General features: G+C 39.7%; 1 protein-coding gene across 17 annotated transcripts in view; it reads left to right on the top strand.

The window, feature by feature from the left end:
* Positions 1-21094, top strand: part of ZNF618 (zinc finger protein 618) — a 177798-nt gene that overhangs the window by 1789 nt on the left and 154915 nt on the right. The gene's annotated exons all lie outside the window — the stretch shown is intronic.

Genomic DNA, 21094 nt, shown 5'->3' on the forward strand with positions numbered 1-21094 from the left:
TGGTTTCAGGCCTCTTTGACTGTGATGTGGGGTTGGTAGTTTATCAATATTTGTTATTTTTCAAAAACCTGATTACTTTCAAAGGGGGAAAAAAATCCATTAGCCTTGATCATTTTGGGGGGTTTGTGACCAAAAAAAAAAAAAACACAAATTTTACTGACTTAACAAGAAAAAGATAAAAGAAGGATGGGCAAAAAGGAGATGAAAATTCTAATTCTTATCCATCTTCCTTGGTAGAACACTTACTTTGCTGAAGAAATATGATAAAACACCAACTCAGCTGATTTTAGCAGCAACAAAATAAAGGAAAAATAATCAAAATACAAACAAAAGCCAAACCCAAGGTTTGCCTTTGGAATATGAAAGCATATATGCAAACAATATTTCATGAGGAGGTTTTGGCCTTAAAATGAATCAAATGAAGGTGAAACAAAAAAGAAAAAAAAATTTAAGAAGGCAAATAAATATTGACCGAATTGAAATTTGACAGATGAAAATAAAGTAGCCACCCAGCAATGAAGGGTTTTGTGATAAATTAGTATCTGATTGAACTTGCTGGGGATTTTGAGCCTACCCCCCAAAAGTTATGTTTCTGTCCAAAAAGAGCATATTGTTAGGACTTGCAGGGTGGGATCTTGGAGGGACCTTGGCTTGGAAATTGGTGATGGGTCACCTGGGGCAAGAAAGGAAACAAACCCTTTGCCCCTTTTGCCAGCCACTAGCTGGTCTTGGAAAAACTGGTGGCCCCAGTCCATAGATTCCCAACCCGGTTTTGTGGAAATTTGGATGTTTAAGTGGAATAAGTCAAATATATTATCTCTGTGAAATATATTTGACAATGGCAGAGGTTTGACATTTCCCATCATCGCCATTGCATTTGGGAGATTTTATTTTTTTAGTAACGAAATCCTTCAGGGCTGACTGGTCACATTCTGACGTATTTGGAATGAGCTTTTTTTTTTTTTTTTTTTTTTTTTTTTTAGCAGCATAATTAAAAAAAATTTTTTTTTCTGTTGAATTATTTAGGCCGATGACTAGGACGGTCAAGGAATTTATAATTTCCAAGGGACTCTGGAGGCCTCATGAGGCAGAAGGCCTGAGTTTAGCAGTGATGAAGGAGAGATGGGCTGGGAAGGGGTGGAGCGGGGTAGGGGCATCTGAGAAAAAGTCAGGGTTGCAGATAACAGGTTATTTCTGGTGCAAGGAATAAAAATATTGCAGCACGTCCCTTTGTGTGGCCTGGATCTCCTGACACAATTCAGATTCCTTCATTCCTTCTGCTGAAATTTTGTTCTGTTGTCTATGGCTAGAAGTTGAAAATCATTTCTGGTTTCGTAGACATGTTTTTTTTTTTTTTAAATTGGTTATTCTAATCATGTTTGTTGTAAAGGAAGTAGAGGTGCATGATGGTTCTATTGGGGGCGGGGCCAGTTTTCTTTTGTTTCTATTGGTGTTTCTCTCTGGATTGAGATCTGACCTTGGCCTTGGCTCTCTCACCTCCTATTTTAGGTGGACGTGTGACCAGAAATGGATATATGAGCTAATTTTTATTAGCTCCTGTCTGTTCACCACATTCTCTTAGATTGTTGGGCAAAATATCTGGTAAATTGGACTTGAGGGGTGGTAATTTGATGATGGGCTGAATTATTTTGGCGAAAGATCATTTATATTCAGTTTCACAGTTGAGATTCTTTTTACTTAATGTTTTGCTTTTCTGCCTAAGGAGTTTGTTTTTTTTTTTAATTTTTTCTAATAAGGTTTGAAATTTCAAGGGCCTGCTTTATAGCTTGACTTGGGAGCAAGCTAGGAAAAGAGGTTTGCTTATTCTTCCAGCCCTGCACAGAGGTGAATTTGAACAAGGGTTCTTGCTTTTGCAGAAGGAAAGCAACAAAGATGGCTGGTCAGTGTAAGGCTGACCTCTCCCTCATCCTAGAAAATAAACAGCCAATGGCTTGTTTCACTTTAGAAACTGGGTTTAAAACTCCCCCAGTGTCAGATACAATATTTTTCTCACTTTTGACTCAGCTCTTGGCATGCTGCTTCCTCTGACCTCAGAATTGTTACGTCTTCTCCTTGGTGGGTGATAAGAACTTCCTTGCCATATTTGACTGGATGTATATGACCTGACTTTTCATGGTCATGAGGAAATTTTGAATTTTTTCCTTGTTCTTGTGATGTTTTGGGTCAGTTGTACCTTCTTTCTGGTGATGTAAAATGAAGTGGCTTTTTTCGGGAGCCCTACCCCCCACAAAGTCTTGCTGTGTGACCTTGGGCAAATCACTTTTTCCTTCAGAGCCTCAATTTTTGCATTTATAAAATGAACACTTGGGATCAGATCAAGGATAATAATGAATAGGTTTCATTTCTGAATGTAACTCCAAGGAATTGGTTATGGCTGCCTGGATCACTGTGTTGAGAAGGATTCTGAGGCCATATCCTGACTCCCATATTCTAGAGAGAGGGGTGCAGTGGCCAACCAAACAGCAATGTAAATGAGAGTGGAGAGTGTACCTCTTAATTACCATTCCCAGGTGAGACCTTGAATCATGGGCCGTTAGTGGGTTGTGAAATCAGTTTAATGAATCACAGTCAGAATTTTTTAAAAACAAGAATAGAATATAGGGGAACAAAAATAGCAGAGGCATAGCACAGGGTACAGGTGAGTATCCTCTCATGAAACTTTTGTTTATATTTGTGGATGTATGTTTGTGATGTGAGATAGATTTCCTCCTGTGGATCACGGTCAAGAGAGTTTGAAAGGTACTGGACTAGCTGAGCCGCCATGATGTGCTGCAGGTATACTGCATTTTATTGCTTATACTTTATTTTTGCATTTATTATCTCAATTAACTTTTAGGTGAACCCTGTGGGTTAGGTGTCCTGTGCCACATATTTTGAGCCCCTGGTTGAGCCCACTTCAAGGGCCACCTATGAAGAAAGCTCAGCCACATGGGCGGCCCAGGCACATACCCCAGCTTGTTGGTCTTAGATGAGTCTGGAAGGACATATGGAAGGGCAGATGCAAGTTTGAAGGCAGTATCTTTGCAAGGCCTTCTTGCTGGAGAGGAGATCTAAAGTGTGTAGAGTCCTTGTCTTTTGTTCCCCACTTTTAGTTTAAATTGCCAGAGAAATTTTTCTGGAGTTAGAGAGTTTGTGTTTGTGCTATATTTAATTTAATCAGACAAAAACACCATCTGTATTTTTGTGTGTGGTCACTTCCTTGAAAATCCCAGAATTTCTGTCTTAGTCTCCTCATCTTTTAAATGTGTCAGGTCCATGCTGTCTAATAGAAATGTAATTCAAGCCCCCAATGTGAGCCACATATATAATTTTTAATTTTCTCGTAGTGGATTAAAGGAAGTAAAAGAAACAGGTGCCATTGATTTTAACATATTTAACTCAGTATGTCCCCAATACTATCCTTTCCTCAAGCCATCCATATGAAAATTATTAATGTGACAAGTTATATTCTTTTGGGGGGTAGTGAGTCTTTGAAATCTAATGTATTTTACTCCTACAGTACATCTCAATTCTGACCAGCCACATTTCCCCTGTTCAGCAGCCACATGTGGCTGGTGGCTACCATATTGGACACCGTAGGATTGGACCAGTTGTCGTCATCACTGGCTGGCCCCAGGAGGGTAGCAACACCTTTCAGACCTCTTGGTTTTGTTGGTGGGACTTTGTATCTGAATCTCACATGCTTTGAGGCATTTCAGCCTATAGTGACGATGAGTTCCATCCATATAGCTCTCCTGGCTAGAGTGGCCCACATTTCCCTTTTATTTGTCCCAAAGCAGTCTTGTGCCAGGGTTAGGCCACTGTGCTGTAAGTTAAAAATGACAAATGATGGCTAGTAACTCTGGGATGATGTGTCATACCCTGTGAGCTGTTGAAGTCAAGAAGTGTGAGTCTGGGAGGCAGTTGTTTCTTGAAGTGCATTTTAAATAAAGTGTTGCCAGTGGCCAGGACCAGGGCTGGGGTCTGAGGAGAGGAAGGAGATCAGAGGTAAAAGATGGCCTGGCAATGAAATCTATTTCTGAGCCGAAAATATGGCATCAGCAGGAAATCCACCCCAGGCCAGGCCTTAGGTCAGATGCATAGAAATTTTCCGAATCCACCCCAGTTGGCAAAGTGGAAAGCTGGGTTTGAGGTCAGCCAGACCAGAGTTTGAAATCCAACCTCATGGTGTGGTTAGCTTTGGGTGACTTCAGGAAAGTCACTCTGGTTTTGGAACCATGGCTTCTACATCTGGGAAAAGAGAGTTAATGATCCCAGCCTTGCAGGGTTGTTTTAGGATTAAATGAAGGGGTCACATGGGGAGACTCTCAGCCAGTCTGAGGACCTGAGAAGGTGGTCAATGCATGTTGAGAAGGTGGTCGACACATGTGAGTTGACTCAACCCAGTGGCCAGGGATTCTCCATTTGGGGAGATTAAGTCCCACTGACAACACTTGGGATAGTCCTGGAAGCCTGGTGGCTTATCTTTAGCAGGCAAAGTTAGGTGACAAGTGAAAATGTACACTCTCGGCTGTTGCTTTAAAACAGCCTGCCATCCATGAGACTTTCTTGTTAAAGCATTCTGGATGCTTTCGTTCTGGGGCTGCTCTAGCTCCTTGGAATGTTTCTGGATTTGTTTCTGAGCCTGTGGCAAGGCTTTAAAAGGGATACCTCTCAATTGCAGGTGGACCTGTGTGTCTTTGAGTTTCTACTCATGCTGGGGCCCCTGCCTCTGGTGCCCTTTCCCTCATTCATATCTGCTCCACGAGAAACCAGACCTTCTGCAAGATAAGCGGCGCTGCTTCTTCTGTAGAGCCCCCCAACAAATTACCCCAGGTAGACTTCATCTCCCTCTGCCCCCATGGCACCCCCCCAGACACTATCGACCCACAGGTCAGAGTTGGTTGTTTGCACTTCTGCTTCTCCAGCCAACTTGTAACATCCGTGAGGGTAGAGATCACCGGTTATTCATTTTAGAGTCTGGCGCAGAGCAGCAGCTCCATAAATATTTGATAACTTCATTTGATTTTTGGAAATAGCTCAGATCAGTGGGCTTTAGGTGTAGTGAAGAGTGGATGACCAATTTGGGCTTGGCCATTTGGGCAAAGCCAGTGTTTTATTACAGAGCCCAAGGCACATTTTCTTGTAGCCGGCTCTGAAGCCATGGCTCCCCTGGAATAATAGGTCCAACAGGGATCCTTAGATGGGGAAATGTTCCTTTATATGTCTTGGGGGATTTTTAAAAAGTTCGTCTGATGACTTTCACCCCTGCCCTTCTCACTCCTTTTGTATAAAGTATTTCTTTAAAGTGGGTGGGGGGGGCCACCAGCTGCCTGCTTTGCAGGTATGGTGAATGGGGTACAGCAGTGCCCTGTATCTGTGCCTGCTCTTCTTAGCCAGGTGTCCTGGAACTGAACACCAGGGGCCTGTTTGCAGAATATCTGGGCACATGGGCCCCTTCAGCTTGAAGCAGCTAAATGTGTGATGTGACCCCATCTTTGGTTGAATTTTAGTTTGCAGATGTCAAAGATGCTTATGGGAGAAAACAGAACCTTCTGTTTCTTTGCTTAGTTTTTTTCAGCACGTTTTATAAAACGCTGTCATTTTTAACACTTTATGGCCAATTTCAGCCAGGGAGCATAGAATCCTAAGTGACGGTAGACATCTCTCCTCAATGTTCACATTCCCACGTTTCTATATTTCTGAAATGAGGGTGTGCCTTACAGTAGATTTATTCTTCTAGTGAACTTTTTCTCCCTCTTATTTCTTCTCCAAAAGCTGTTATAAAATCATTGGTGCATCTATCAGTTTGAAAGCATCTTGGGATTGAGTGTTGTCCTCCTGGTGGGGAGGATTATGACCTGTTGGGGCTCCATGCTCTGTTTACCTCACTTTTCTCGGGGTTTGCCCCACCCCATACAGTGAAGGCAGGACTTCACTTTGGGAAGAAACATCTGGAACTCTGACTTAGCACTACTTTCCTGCCATGTCTGTGTGTAGGTTTTGTGATTTTGCTGTGGCCTCTCCTCTAAAAGGGGCAAGTAGCCCGTGGGAGGGAGGCGAAGCCCTGTAAATGGGGGGTCTCTTCAGAACAGCCACGTGCATGAGCTGGCCCGACAAGAGCAGAGCACCAGTTTGACATTTTCAAGGGCAGAACAAGCAGAGCACAGTCGGAGAGCCGAGGCATGGCTCCCCTCTCTGCTCCACCAGCTAATCATTTTGTGGTGTTTGCCAAAGTACTTAATTTCCCTGCACCGTAGTTTCCTTATCTGTAAAGGTGAGATGATAATATATTGATGACGATGATGAGGATGCATAGGGTTCTTGTAAAAGTTGTGAGAGATGTAAGAAAAACGTTTTGTAAAGGGCAAAGTTCTTTTCACTTGCAGCATGTTATTTGTGCATCATCTAGTCCAAGGATGGTAAATAAGGAACATACATGCTGCCATTCCCCATCCTCCAGCCTGTGGCAGACATCACTAATTGATCATGGCAGACATCACTAATTGATCATGGCGGTCCTTTCCATTGAGTCTGGCCAGTGGCCTCAGGGTCCTTAGTATTATATAATGCTACCCATCAGTTGGGCTTAGCATGGGACATGAAGCCAGTTTGTCCTTCCTTGTCCACACACACACACATACACACATACCCCATGGGACATGAAGCCAGTTCATCCTTCCTTATCGACACACACACACACACACACACACACACACACGCACACACAGAAACTAAGGCCTCGGGAAGAAGGTGGAGTGACTTGCCCAAGACCTCAGTGAACAAGCGGAAGTGGGACTAAAAGCCTCAAATTTCTTAACTCCTTAACCAGTGCTTTTCCTGCCCTGTGCGTATACACTGTATCAAAAGGAATTAAAATTAATTTGGTCTTGAGAAATAGCGAGAGAATCCTGACTCCTCCCTTCTTTGTTATAATTAGATACCCTTGGGGTTGTCATCAAAGCCGGGCTGGATGACCTGCTTCTCTGCCTGATCCTGGAGTGATCAGGTTTCAAAGGGGAGACGCCTGTGGCTAGACAGCTGGATTGGATGGTGTCTCTCAGCAGCGTAAAGTGGCAGCAGGGCAAGGCAGGCCCTGGGGTTACTCAGTGATGACCTGGGTTTGGGACAGGTTTGCTGCTTACACACTTAAGTCCACAGACAAGTTCTTTAGTCCTTCCGTATCTTAATTTCTGGATCTGAGAGATGGGCTGGTAATGATTCTTCACAGGAATGACATAAGATAACATGTTTGGAAATGCTTTGTAAACTCAGACATATGTGTTACTTTTTAAATATATGTTACTTTTTATAATTAGTACCAATTGTTAGTGCTATGCGGGGTAAGTTGTATAAACCAAGTCTCACACTAAGGGCCACAAGGTGAGTGGGCCCCTTTTCTTGTATGTTATTTTATCTTTTTGCCAGCCCAGGGTTCAGAAAGTTTGGAATTTGTGGGCCTTTCACGGATTCTTTCCTGTTTGCATCTGTCCCCAGCCTCATCCTGTTTCAGTCGTGTATGTGGCCTGCCTAGCCCTGGAAGACCTTGGGGTCTGGGACAGCCTCTACTTGTTCATCTGTTAAGTGGGAGGACAGACCATCCTTAAACCCTTCCAGGCTTTTTGAAAGCATTGTATGAGTTAATGGACTAGAAAGTGCTTCATGAACAGCAAAGAACTGGAGAAACATGTTGGCGACAACTCTTTTCTTTTCTTAAAAAGGAAAGGAGGGAGGCTGAGGTGAGGATGGTATTGAGTCGACAAAAAATGATATAAATATTTTGGCTGACAAAGCAGAATGAGGCTTTCTATATAAGCTAAAGCGAATAAATGGAGTCAGGTGATGCTTGGCCCCCCAGTCTGCTGTAGAAAAGACAGGGAAAAACATTGCTTTCTAGTGAAGTGAGCTCTGTGTCAGGGGTTGATCTTTGATTACCAGGGGTCAGCCCTGTTCCTGGGTGAGGACCCAGGGAGGAATGAAACCTGGTGTCTCCCCCAGGGGTGGAAATGGCTACTGCAAAGTGGAGGAGGCCTGAGTATCTCTTGGCAAGCCCTCAGCTTGCAGTTTGCTGGTAGTACTCAAAGTCAAAAGCACTTTTGGTTTGCTTACTGGATGTGTTATTGTCCAAGACAGCATATCTGAGGAGCTAGCCATTCTTACCTCTCAGCTTTGAGCCTGTACCATACAAATTCCTGCCTGTCCCAACATTTTTGTGGAAAATTGGGGGACTAAGGGTGGGAATTTTGACAGGTGAAAGTTTGCAGAGAATTTGTGTTTTGCTTTATTTTGGACTCAGTTTTTGCAAGCCAAGAAGATGTAGTCGGGGAAGTTAGAATACCCAAAAAGAATAGAAGATATTTTTGGATGTTGGGGATTTTTTTTTTTCCTTAATTTCATCAAATGGGAAAAATAACTATAAAAATTTAATTGTGTTTATGTGGGTGTTTCTTATAAAGTATGCTGGAAAAGCAGAAAGTGAAACTGATCTGAAATAAAACTGAAACTAGTCTGAAATGAGGCCTCAGGGAAGAGAAACTTCCCTGGGGTGCTACTAGCCTTAGTTGGAATTTGTTGTAAAGCCTGCCTTTGTTTTATCAGAGGGGTCTAGAGCTATAAGGGTCACAGATAGCATCTAAGCCTATGCCATCCAGTATACGTATTGGTGTCTACTAGCTGCACGTAGCTAGAAGTAGTTGAAATGTGGGTAGTCAATCCATAGAAGATTTCAAAGACTTAGTAGAAAAAAAAAAGACTGTAAGAGGTCTCAGTGATAATTTGAAAATACTCCAGGTTAAAATGATATTTTACATATTAGATTAAATAAGATATATTATTAATACTCATTTCACTGGTTTCTTTTTACTTTCTACTTTTTTTTAAACAATGTGGCTACTAGGAAATTTGAAATTCCCTCCATGGCTCATATTATATTTCTATTGTACAGTGCTGATGTAAGCAAACCTGCTCCTTTTACAGTAGAGGAAGTAGAACCCCAGAGAGGGCAAGTGGCTTGCTCAGGGTCACACAATACTGTCATCAGATACCTGGACAGACTGCAGGACTCAGAACCTGGCATGGGATGATGATGTAGTAGTGTAGGCATTAGTATAAGTAGGTGGTTAAAATGGAGGAGGTAATGGGAGTTTGTAAGACAGAGAGAGAGAGAAAAAGAGAGAGAGATTAGGAATTCAGGGAAAAAAATTATATTGTTTCCCACTTTGCTTATCCCTCCCCTAAACATTAGTTGAACACTTTGAAAGAAAGCAAATCCAACAAGATGAGCAAACACAAATCTAAAAGATAATCCCTGACAATTTCTCTGCCTACCAAAAAATTCCAAATTCGTTTTTGAGTTTGAACTGGGGTCTTTTTGGATCAGGTTGCAGTTCTGGGCTAGTTGGGGCAGAGAGACCCAGGTCACATTGGGGACTGGAGTTTGGGTCCTGTGGGAACTGGAAGCCATTCTTTTGCTAAGTCTTGTCTGGTTCCTGTAATGATTTGGGAAGGAAGGCTGCTAAAAGACCCAGAGGGCATCCTTTTATAGTGGGCAGAGCTGGCAGGGTGGGGGGTCATCTCCCTTGACTTCCAGCTTGGATCAGAGACCTGGAGGTGGGTGAGCGGCCCAGGCCAGGAGCAACAGTCTCTAGTTTTCCAATTTAGTACTCCTGCTCTTCATGTTTTGAAAGGAGTTTGAGCCATGTGTTGGAAATTCAGCTTTATAAACTCCTATTTTTTTTAAATTGGAAACTTTTCAAGGACTGAAGTTTAGATTTCTTACTTATCTCACATTATTTTTGCACAGTGGAATTTATCTGCCTTGAAATATAGTCATTGTACATTTTCTGAGTGCCTATTATATGATAGGCCTTGAACTAAGCATTTAATATCTATTATCTCATTTCAAACAGTCACCTTGTAAAGTAGGGATTTTTTTTTTTTTTTTTTTAAATATGAGAGTGGAAATTCAGAGGTGAAAGGAATTGCCCAAGGCTACACAGCTGGTAAGTGGCAGCTGGATTCAAATTTAGGTGGCCACCATATTCTAAGCTCACAACAGACCTTTGAGGTATGGAATCTTATCATTCCCGTTGTACAGCTGAGGAAGGCACAGTAACTTGCCCAGGATGTGGAGTCGGTGGATCGGCTGGGACTTTAGACACGGCCACCCATTTGTCTGTGGTGGGTTCTGAACCATGGCGTCTGGGGAAGCTGCTCTCCCCATTTTGTGGGGCCTGGGTCCGGGACTCCCTGGCTTTCAGCCCCCAGCTCCCCATGTGCCTCAGCAGACCAGCGGGTTGTGTGTTCCTTGCTCACAAAGCCTTTAATACCACGTTTGAAAACAGTTGCAGAAGGTTTGCTGTAATTAATTACATTTGACATACTTGGAATCAGGGCCTCCCAGATTCAGAATGCAAATTTATGCCCAGACAGATGTAAGGTATGCTTGGAGCCAAGAGCTCTGGCATGTCCCAGTCAGGGCCTGCGGCGTCGCTTGCTGCCCTGATGGGGCAGTAACAGGCCATGAGAGGTGGAGTCAGAACTCAACCCCAGGGATACCTAGAGCCCACAGGCTGTCGGAGGAGAAATAGCCCTGAGCGCTCTTCAGTCTTGGGTACATTCTTTGCCCTCTTTGGACCTCAGTTTTCCCTGCTGTACAATAAGGGCTTGGACTAGCTTGTCTTAGAAAGCATGTGCTGTTAGTTTGGGCAGGAGGGCAGTTAATAGAGAACCAGAGGGCAATTGGAAGTATGAACAGCTGAGGTAAGAGAGGCTTGGAAGAGCCAGGTAAGCAGGAGGCCATTGGAACAGACAAGAGAGATGTACAAGGTAAGGTCTGATTTCAAGTGCAAGACAGTGCTGATTGCCAGGGTTCCGCATGCAGAAATCCTCCAGTCAGTGCCGGTTCATCTTCCTACCCACACATACACTCACCTCATTGTCTTAGATAGTTATTGCTGTGCAACAAGTCACCCCAAAACTCAGTGGCTTAACGCAGCAATGATCATTTATTGTCTCTCATGGTTTCTGTGGGCTAGGAATTTGGCAGTGGCTCATTTGGTCAGTTCTGGCTTGGGGTCTTTCTGTGGTTGTGGTCATATGGTGGCTGAGGCAGAGTCATCTTAAAGGGTTCTCCATGCTCATATTTGGTGCCAGGATTCTGAAGACTTGAACAGCTGAGCTCCTTGGGCCTGTCTCCCTGCTATCATCTCTCTCTCTCTTTTTTTTTTCTCTCTCTCTTTCTCTCCCTCCTTCTCCATGTGTGGTCTCTCCAGCATAGAGGCTTCATATATGGCTAGACTTCTTACGTGGCATCTTGAGGCTGCAAAGATGCATGTGCCAAGATAGAGAGCACTAAGCAACTGCAGCCTCACCTGTCATGACTTAGCCTCCAAAGTCATGCAGCATCACTTCACCACATTGTATTGACTGAGGCAGTTTCAAAGGTGTGCGCCATTCAGAGGGCAGGACATCAACTTCATCTGTCTGTGGAGCCATGTCAACATCACATTGAGCATGTAGGATGGGATATATGTTGATGTGGCCATCTTTGGAAAACAAGGGCCACGGTACCATCAGTGTGCCCATCAGTCTGTCTGACTAGCTCTCTACCTCTCCATGCATCTCTCTCTGTACCCACTCACCCATTCCATCTTTCCACACTTCAGACGTCTCTTCTTCTATGTGACTGTCTGTTCGTCTCTCTATTCCATTCAATCACCTAACACATTTTGGGGACCTATGCGCCAGGCACAGCTATATGCTTTCAATAATGAGCTCGGACGGAGAATGAGACTAATGTTGAGAACCTAGTGAATGTTAGTCCTTTGATCCTCAAAACAACTCCATGACTTAGAATTATCATCTTTATTTTCCTGGAAAGAAACCAAGACACAAACTAAATAACTTGCCCAAGGTCATTCAGGTAACTAGTGTCAGAGCCAGGACTTGAACTCAGGACTTCCTGACTACACTGTCTCTGCATAGAATACAGGCTCTATTTTGATTTCTGAGTGTGAAATGTCTACCAAGAGTTCTCCACTTCTGTTTTTTTTTTTCCAAGTGAAAATAGTTTTTCTTCCCTGACTATAAAAATAACATGTTCATTACAAAAACATTGAAGCAGTACAAAAAAAAAGAGAAGGTTGTTCTTTTCAAAAAATCACCTGAAATGCTGAGATAACCACTCTTCACATTTTGATGAGCACTATTCAGGCCATCTCTATGTATTTAAGTACATATGATTTTACACAAATGGGATTATATTCCATGCTGTTCTGAGGCCTGATGCCTTTTCCTTTTTAAACTCATAGATATTTTTCATCAGCAGCAAATGTAGATAGATCCTCATTGTTATTTTACTGACTACATTGTGTTTCCACTCTATGTATGGCTCAAAATTCAGTGTGTGATTAGATTTTGGTTATTTCTGATTTGTCGTTGTTATAATCTACTCTGTGAGAAACATGTTTTTCGTACAGCCTCTCACTTTCATGATCATCTCCTTAATGTCACTGGAAAGCTGACTGCAGGGCCACCGTGGATTTATATTCTGTATGTAGACAGAATTTGCCAAGCGTCTCTCAGCAAGGTGGTATCCGCTTACATTTCTATTAGGAGATTGTGAGTGCCCATTTTACACATCCTGGCCATCACCTTGTGCTTGTAGTGCTTGTATTTTAAACCTTTGATGGCCTGATGGGCAAACTAATGAGGTTGAATATCTGTTGGTGTATTTTTACATTTTGGTTGGTATGTTTTACTTGCATTATAGTTTGGCTGATATGTTTAACTTGCATTTCTTTTATGAATTGCCTGTTCAACCCTTTTGCCCATTTTTCTCTTGTGGTGTTTATCTTTTCTTTCACATTTTTAAAGAAAAGGTCTTTGGATTTTGGAGATACTGACTTTGTTATTTAGATTCCATTTTTTTTTTCCTAGACTTTTTAAAACTTAATGTTATTTAGTGGAAGTGGTGGTTAATGCAATGTTTACTTTTTAAAAATATTTATATTTTTGTGTTTTGGATTCTTTGTGTGTATGTGTAAATGCATGTCACATTTAAAAAGACTTCTCCGTATTAAGAATTTATAGTGAAAAGGCAACCTACAGAATGGCAGAAAATATTTGCAAATCATATGTATTTGGTAAGGGGTTAATATCCAGAATATATGAAGAAATCGTGTAAATCAACAACAACAAAAAATAACTCCATTAAAAAATGGGCAAAGAAGTTGAATAGATATTTCTCCAAAGAAATATACAGATGGCCAGTAATCATATGAAAAGATGCCCAACATCATTCATCAGTTCAAAACCACAGTGACATATTACCTCATACCCATTAGTATAGCTGTTATTTAAAAAAAAAAAAAAAAGTGTTGGTGAGGATGTGGAGAAATTGGAACTCTTGTGTGCTGTTGGTACAGCTGCTATGGAAAATAGTAGGGTGTTTCTTCAGAATCTTACACATAGTATTACTATATGATCCAGCAATTCCATTTCTGGGTATATATCTAAAAATTCAAAGCAAGGTCTCAAAGAGATGTTTTTCCACCCATGTTTATTGCAGGATTATTTACAATGCTCAAAGGTGGAAGCAACTGAAATATCCATCTACAGATGAATGGGTAAACAAAATATGATGTATTCAGCCTTCATTTTTAAGGCTGAAGAATATTCTATTATTGACACTACTGGATTGTATATTTAAAAATGGTTAAGATGGTAAGAGAAACAAGTTAAACATTTACATAACCTAACAAATCAACAATGTATGGTAGAATATTATTCAGCCTTAAAAACGGAGGAAATCCTGTCATTCTACAACATGGATGAAACTTGAGGACATTCTGCTTGGTGAAATAAGGCGTTCACAAAAAGACACACACCGTGTGATCCCACTCATGAGAGAAATTGAAGTCAAACGCAGAAACAGAAAGTGAAATGGCAGTTGCCAGCAACTGGCGCAAGGACAATGGGCAGTTGTTAAATGGGTGAGAGTTTCGGTTTTGTAAAATGAAAAAGTTGTAGAGATCTGTTGCACAACAGTGTGAACATGGTTGTCCCTTAGTATCCATGGTGGATTGGTTCCATGCCCCGCCCCCCATATCAAAATCCATGGATACTCAAGTCCCTGACGTCAAATGGTGTATTTGCACAGAACCTAGGAGCATCCTCCTCTATATTTCAGATCATCTCCAGATTATGTGTAATACCTAATACAATGTAAATGCTTTGTAAATACTCTATTTTTAGGGAATATGACAAGGAAAAAGTCCGTACATGTTCTGTACAGATGCAACAATTCATTTTTTTAATGAATATTTTAAATCCAAGGTTGGTTTAGTGCGTGGATGTGGAACCCATGAAGACAGAGGGCTGCCTGTATACTTAACACTGCTGGATTGCACATTTCAAAATAGTTCAGATGGTCAAAGAAAAAAAGTTAAACACTTCCATAACCTAACACATCAACAGTTTATCTTGTAGGAACATACAAGAAATATTTACGTCTTTATACCATGCGATATGTGCATAAGTGGTCACAGTAGAATTGGGTTTATAAATAATATGAAGTAACTGGAAACAAGCAGAAAAGCATTTACAGAAATTATAAATTTCTTCTATTTTTTATATAGGTTTTGTTATACTTAAATGGTTTATCTATTTGGAATATATTTGGTTTAAAGGAAGGACATAGGGATCAGGCTCTATTTTTTCCCAAATGGTGAGCCCTTTGCTATAACACCAATAATTGAATGATCCATCTTTTCCGGCCTGATTTGAAATGCTGTCTTTATCTTACATTAAACTTCCATATACTTAGGACTGTTTCTGGACTGTCTGTTGTGTTCTCTTGATGTACAGATGTACGGGTATCACACTGTTTTAATTTGATCGTTTTAAAGTAAACGTTAACATTAGAATCATGTCTTAAGAGCAGACAGGAAATAGCAGATAAATTACTGCGCTGCCTGCTGTGCTCACTAAGTTGGGCCACTTTCTGGTGGACTCCTTCACTGGGCAGACTCGCCTTGTTAGCCAGACTGGCATCAGTGCCGTTATAGATAAGGAAACTGAGGTTGAGTGAGGTTAAGAAACTTGCTGTAGGAAGTAGCAGGGCAGAGATTGGAGCCTGAGTCTGTCCAGCCCCAAAGCCTATGGAGTTCCTTTCAAAACATGCTATGGATGTGCCGGTATCTTTCCCTAGGGACTATATAAATACCTTATTGAATCAGATAGAATATGGTAGTTGTGGCTTGTCTGAAATGTTTCCCTGGCTGCAGTTAGTTGCATACTAATATTTGTTTTAATAAGTTAATTTTTAAACAATCTAGTGATATGCTAGAGAAATCAGAAAATAAAAAGATCATCCTGAATAAATTTCATCCCTCTTACATTTACCATTAAAATTGACATACCTTTCCCTCAGGTTATTTTGTAAGCATATTTTTATTATTTAAGTCATAAAGTATTAGAGTTCTGTTCCTGCCTTTTCCTTCCCCCGTCTTCTCAAGCTGCTTTGTCTTCCTAATGACAAACCATTTTTCAATACTACATAATATTCACAGACAAGAATGAAAATAATTTAACTCATACTTTATTGTTGAACATTTAGGTTGGTTCTGATTTTTCAGTTATAAAATTATACTGTAATGAACATCTTCTATATATAAAAATATTTTGATATTTTAAAACTGTCTGTTTTTGACACAATCCCAATGAGAGATTATTGGGTCAAGAGTACATATTAGTTTAACACATTTCTATATTTCCACCTGCCCGTTTTCTGGCATTTATTGATGCTAGGCTTTGGGAAGCTTTGTTCATTTGGAAAATAAATGTAGTATATTCTTTAAAAACGTTTTACTGACTTATTATTATGAAAGGAGTTTGTGTTCAATGAGGAAAACATAGAGTAGTATGCAAAAAACGAGTCGTAATTCCACAGTGCTCCAAGATGATTTTGTCAATTTCATATCTATCCTTGCATTATGTTTTTATACAAATAGTAATTTTTCGGTAAATTATTTTTAGATCTCACATTTTATTATTATTCTGTAATAACCAGTTTTTCTGCCTTTATGTTAACAGTTTGTATTTGGAGGATGATTCTTTGTCTTTCAAGATCTTAAACACCTTTTCAATGTATCCATCCACCTGACTGACCATTACATATTTGTGCCAACTATGGGCAGTGACCCTTAATAGGTGCCAAGGTGCTGAATCAATATGAATTTTGTTCACAGCCTTCAGGAATGTGCTGTAGAAAGTTCAGTGCTCTCAGACTGATTGCCAAGGGTGGTGGAGGGAAAGATGAATCTTGGTAAGGGGGATCCAGGGCAACTTCTTGATGGAAGTGGCATTTGAACTTAGCTTTGTATCTGTAATTGTAATTGTATTGAATTTATAAAATGACTTGGGTAGGACAATATTATGTTTTTTCCACCCAGTAACATGGTCTGTTTATTCCTTCATGCTCCTTTATATGACTCAAGTTTTGAAGTTTTCCAAGTAAGTTTGGAGCACTTATTTTTAAGTTTATTCCTAGATATTTGATATTTTTGATGGCAATTTTGACTGAGATCATTGCCCTCATTGTATATTTTGCCTAATTAATGTAGGTACATAGAAAAACTATTGATTTTTATGTGATTGTTGTGTTAGTGGATAACTTATTGTATTACCTTCGTAGTTCTAACAGTTTCTTGTTTCTAGGTAGGTGACAATATCGTATGCAAATAATATTCATTTCCCTTCATTTTTTACAATATTGTCCTTTTTTCTCTTATATTATGCATTGACTAGACCTCCTGGAACAATTTGAATAGTAACAGGGATAACAAGTATTCTTGTATTATTTCTTATTTCTTTTTTTAGTGAGAAGGATTCTAGCATTTTGTAATCAAGTATGATATTTTATTTTGTTTCAGAAATGTATATTTTTAATCATATAAGTAAGCATCCTTCTGAGTTGCTAAGAGTTTTTTATTTTTAAAATTTGTGAAGATGGGGGTGAGTGACATGATAGAGGAGTGATTTTCAATTTTCTGTATTTGAATTTTTCTTTTGCAGTGGAGTGTGAATCATTCCCCTCCCCCACTATAAAGCTATTTAGTAATAGAGGGAAAAAGGATGATGAAGTTTTAACAAATGCCTTTTTATTATGTACTCAGATGGCCATATGGTTTTCTTCCTTTGATCTGCCGATGTGATGAATTATATTAATAGGTTTTCTAAATTAAACTATCCTGGAAGGAACCCATTTTGTTCATGGTGTTTTTATTCTTTTAATGCATCCTGGGTCCAATTTGCAGTGTTTTGTGTCTATATCCATTAGTGAGATTGCCCTACAGTTTTATTTTTAGTGTGCTGTTTTTGTCATTTTTTAAGGGGGGTTATGCTACTACAGGGGTTATAAATTAGAAAGCTTTCCAGCATTTCCAGTGATCTGAAACATGGAGGATAAATACATTTAAGATTATGTACTTATTGGTAGTGGTCGCTGAGATTGCTGTGTTGAGAAGGATTCTGAGGCCTTGTCATGTGTAAACAATTTAGTGTTTTGTAAGAGTATAGGAAATGAGGATTTAAGTGTGCATGCCAGATGTTTATTTGTAGTCCCTGCTTGGAATGATTTATATTGCATGGGAATTATCTTTTCAGAGTTTAAAATAACTTGCCATTAAACTCTGTCTTGTCAGGTTTTTGGAGATAATTATTTTCCACTATAATCCTTCCTTCAATAACATTTTGGCTTTTGCTCTTTTCATGACAGTTTTGACCATTTATATTTTCTGAGAAATGTATTCATTTCATCAAGAATTTGAGCTGTATTTGCATAGAACAGAATATAATGTTATTTTAAGAATGTCCCCTGTATAGTTCTTTTCCTAAACTGATTTTTTTTGTAGTTGTTTTATTTTTTTCTTTATTCCTTGGTTGAATGACTAGTATTCAGGGAGTATTTGGTTGATTTCTGTTGTTTTATTGTTTCCCCCTTAAGTTTTTAAAGTTACCTGTCAATTCTAACTACTTCCAAATTATTCTACTTTTATGTTAAGTAAGCCCACCGTTCTGCTTTCTTTAGATTTTAAAAAAATCTTGGGTGAAAGCTTGGCTCTTTATTTTTCTGTTTAGTAGTAAAAGTGCTGGGTAAATCAATGAATTTTCCTCTGAGTACGTCTTTGGTCACATCTGTAAGTGACCCAAGTCACTTACTGTGAAGTGTCGTTATTATTTTCTCCCTTAAATATTCTATAATTATAGTTTTGATGTCCTCTGTAGCCTAAAGGTTATTTATAAGTATAATTTAAATTTCCCTGTTATTCTTTTTTCAATGTGTTTATTTTTATTCATTTTTAGTTTATTTTGTTGTGAGAAATGTTGCCAATAATAGTTTTTGCTTTTTGTAATTTATTGACATTTTTGAATTCCTTTTGAATATTAATTTGTGTAAATGTTTCATCTGCTTGCAAAAGAAGTAATTTCTGTGTTTAGGGTTTATTTTTTGCTTGTATTCACATATTACACGAGCCAATTTTGTATATCATTGACTTTATTAATTATATTTTTCAGATTCCTCATAGGGCCTTAGGTATATTATTAAGTTTTTCTAATTATTTCAAGAAATTGAGAGCCCATTAATGTCTTCTAATATTATTTCTTTTGATTTTACTGTTTGCTTTATATATTTTACTTTATGTATTTTATTACTAGGTCATTTAACAGAAATATACCTGCCTTCTACATTTTATTATGGGTTGTACCCTTAATTTGTAAAAATAGGCCCTCCTTGACCTGTTTTATGCTTTCTACTTTCAGTTCTGGGTTTTCTAATTTTTATAGTTCATTTCCTGCTTTTACCTTTAATTCTAGTGATTTTTATGAAAGCACTTCCTGCTTTCTATTGTTGGAATTTACCTTGTATAGTTTTACATATTTATTTTACTTTTGTGTGTTCTATGTACTTAAAAAATAGCTACTATGTATTTCTTTTGGATATCATGCTTTTTTATATTTAAAAACTCAAGAGGCTTGAGATCTGTGTTTTTTAATATGGAACTTATCCCTGTTTATATTTATTATCATAACTGATGTGTTCTGTTTCATCTGATTACAGTTTTTCCCCCTATGTACTAGTACAACTAAGTAGATGTTTTTGATTCCTTCATATGTGAATGGCAGTTTGGATAAATATAGCATTTTTGGGTTATGCATTTCATCCCTCAGTACTCAAGAGATGTTCTGTAGTCTTATGTTATTAATATTTTAGAATATAATTTAGAGGATACATGATATTTTGCTTTTGTGCTTAATTCCTCCCTGTCCCCAGCCTTCCTGAATGCCTGTGTCATTCTTTTTTCACCCTTGAAATTTGAGGCTTATTCCAGGCTCTTATATTTTAATGTCTTTTAATTAGTTGCTGGGAACATGGCATGTACTTTCGGTCTATAGATTTCTTTCTTAATAATAGGAAATGTTTTGTTCCATATGTCCCATTGGCCTCATCTTTTTTAAATGGCAGTTATCTCTATATATCCATATACTCCTGTTGTTTGCCTTCCGTAATTATCTTCACTTTTGGTTATTTTAATCTTTTTAATTTTTTTTTTTAGTTTTATATGTGTTTCCCCAGCTTTTCCTTTGCATCACTTACTCAGTTTTCTGCACTGACAGTTCTGCCCTTTACTGCTTTGGATACTGGGGTGTTTGTTTTTTGTTTTTTTGTTTTCTTTTTTGAGAAGTAATCTTGTCCCGTTGCCCAGGCTGGCTGGAGTGTAGTGGCGCAATCTCGGCTCGTTGCAACCTCTGCCTCCCAGGTTCAAGCGATTCTCCTGATTAGCCTCCCGAGTAGCTGGGATTACAGGTGCCCACCACCATGCCTGGCCAATTTTTGTATTTTTAGTAAACACAGGGTTTTGCCATGTTGGTCAGGCTGGTCTTGTACTCCTGACCTCAGGTGATCTGCCCGCCTCAGCCTGCCAAAGTGCTGGCATTATAGGCGTGAGCCACTGTGCCTGGCCTGATACTGGTTTAATGGCATTATTTGATTCCATGCACTTTTCATTCCTGGAGCTTCTCTTTCTATTTCACTCTGTTCTTTTCTTTAATTTTACTGAGCACACAAAGGAGCGTGTCTGAGATGTATTTCTGTTTCCCAGAGTAACACGGTGCTCTGGATGTTTCTTCTCCGAATCTTGAGCATGATGCTTAACTCCTATTTTTGTAACCCCGTTTTGTTTCCTTCGCCCTCCCCCCATTTGCCTCATTTATTCATTCAAAATAAGGGAAGTCTCGTGTTTGGCATGTTTGGCTTGACCTGGTGTATATCCTAAAATGAAGTCAGTAGCTGCTTCCTCAGATTTTTAGTTTACTTTTTTTAAGAGATGGGGTCTTGCCTTGTCACCCAGCCTGGATCATATCTCCCTGCAACCTTGAACTCCTGGGCACGAGCAGTCTTCCTGCCTCAGCCTCCTGAGTAGCTGGGACTACAGGTGCGCATCACCACACCCAGCTAATTTTTAATTTTTTTGTAGAGGCAGGGTCTTGCTATGTTGTCCAGGCTGGTCTCAAACTTCTGGCCTCAAGCAATCCTTCCGCCTCAGCCTCTGGAATAGCTGGGACTGCTTCCTCAAACCTTGAGTGGAAAGAGGAGGGCTAGATATTACACATTTATAGACAGATAGCGATGTAGCAGCCTAAGGTTGATGAGGTGAGGCTGAGACTGTAGTTACCTCAATATGTGGTTCTTCCCTTTCGCTTGGTGAAGCTGTCCTGCGAAGTGTCCAGTGGTTTAGGCTCAGATTCTTTCTTGGTAGAATTGTGGGGTGGGTTTGAAAGCCCTAGCTGGAAGTAGCTTAGCTTCTCCTGGCATTCCCTGTAGGTCCTGTCCCCTCGGTTTTCCTCTTACCAGCATGCATCAGAGTCTCAGGGAGGGTGGCTGTGAGATGGTCCCTTGTGATGCCCTGTGATTTGTCCCCACATCTGTAGCATCTAGCAGAAATTCCTCAGTAGGTGGCTTTTGCTTGACTCCTTTTCTAGATTTTAAGGCTTTTTTTTCCCCTAATTTTTTATTGTGAAGTACACATAT

Source organism: Rhinopithecus roxellana, chromosome 16 (genome assembly GCF_007565055.1).
Source record: "Rhinopithecus roxellana isolate Shanxi Qingling chromosome 16, ASM756505v1, whole genome shotgun sequence".
Lineage (NCBI taxonomy): Eukaryota > Metazoa > Chordata > Mammalia > Primates > Cercopithecidae > Rhinopithecus > Rhinopithecus roxellana.